The sequence below is a fragment of the Anopheles aquasalis genome, chromosome 2, assembly GCF_943734665.1.
Source record: "Anopheles aquasalis chromosome 2, idAnoAquaMG_Q_19, whole genome shotgun sequence".
NCBI lineage: Eukaryota > Metazoa > Arthropoda > Insecta > Diptera > Culicidae > Anopheles > Anopheles aquasalis.
The window spans coordinates 33,243,351-33,245,000 of record NC_064877.1 but is presented as its reverse complement, the minus strand read 5'-3'; positions in this window follow the sequence as shown (position 1 = coordinate 33,245,000).

Genomic DNA, 1,650 nt, shown 5'->3' with positions numbered 1-1,650 from the left:
ATGCTGCGTGAAGCTCGTTACGTTACGTAGATGATATTGTGCGGATGCGGAATGAGAAATCTTTCTAAATACTTTCTCGGAGTAAAGGAATTCTGTTATTAGCCGAACGTGAAGGAATGGGATTTAATGAGGTTAATGCTGGAATTCACTTGGCTGGCATTCAATCATAAATCCTTCATTCAAGTTCTGATCCATTTTTTAGGGTTTTCTTTTAATGCTAACACATGAATCTCACTCATATGTGTGTATCTCACTCTGCAGAGTAATTGAACAACAGCAAACTAAATCACGTGACATGTTTAAGGTCTTTTTCAATTACTTTTTTCTTGAAAATACAATATCTCTCCTTACCTTCCTAAAATAGATGTCCGACTTAAAAGATCACGGCTTGGCGATGGCTGCTGCCAGCGATCTGACACTGGTATCATTGGGTTAAAATGTATTTACTTGAAAATACGCTTTAATTAAAAAGCTCAATTAGTTCCATCATTCCCCAAATTGCATGTTTTCCTTTAAGCTAGATTTGATTCGTTAGGACGGATGCAACGTAGTTTCAGCTTGCTTAAAGACAATTTTTGAGGCATGTTGCTGTTTTCTTTAAGGGGGGACTTCGGTATTTTCGGGCCAAAAAAGGCCTGTTCGGGCCAAAAAAGGCAACTGTTTTGTTTTCAAGTAAATGACATAATAATCTACAACTTTTGAAGAATAGTTGGTATTGTTTTGAGCAACATTCATAGAGAAATGAATCCATGGTATCAAATTTAGGCAGTCGTGTCTTCGAAAAGATACTTTTTCTGGTGCCCATCGTAGCTGCGTGACGGGTCATCAGAAAAATACAAATCGATATTCGTTAGAAAGATTATATGTTTATCTAGGTAGCCCCGGAGAGTTTTTGACAGATTTTTGAAGTTGAAAAAGTGATGCTTTTTGCGATTCTGCCTTAAAAAAAGAACTTTACAGATTTGTTTAAAAAAAAGTATAAACAATTTTCATAAAATCTCGACGGGAGTACCTGGCAAAAAGTGTACAGATTATGTGTTAAAAATTTCAAAACGATCGGCCCAGTAGTTTTTACGGTACGATGGGCACCGACTTTGAAAACTTTGGTTTAGGGAAACGGTCTTCAAAGTAGCCTGGTGCATGCATCCTTGTATGAAACGCGGATTTTCAAAAATCTGTATCTTTGTCAGTTTTTCTTCAATTGACCCAAAACTTTTACACAATACTCTTGAAAGGATCAGCTTTGAGGGAAAAATGTTAAAAACATGTGTCACAAATAAAAATTAAATACCGAAGTCCCGCCTTAATACAAGTCAAATTTGACATTTTCCGCGACATCCTTCGCCTTGATCCGCGGTGATTTAAATCCATCCGCAAAACAAATTAGGCAAGATTCCTTTCAGAGAACATATTTTCCGCCTATGTAGCTAATTTATAACTTTAAACTTTGCAAACTTATAGGATGTCATTTGGTAGATAGGAACCTCATGAATATACTAATACTGTCTTCATTTTTTTTATCATACTAGCTTGGAAAAAAATCACAAGAAGGAACCTAGAGCTGGCCAGATTGGACCGTTAGACTCTATTACAAGTCCCTTTAATTTTAAAACCCCATGATTCCTCTTGAAACCAACACTTTTTATCCCG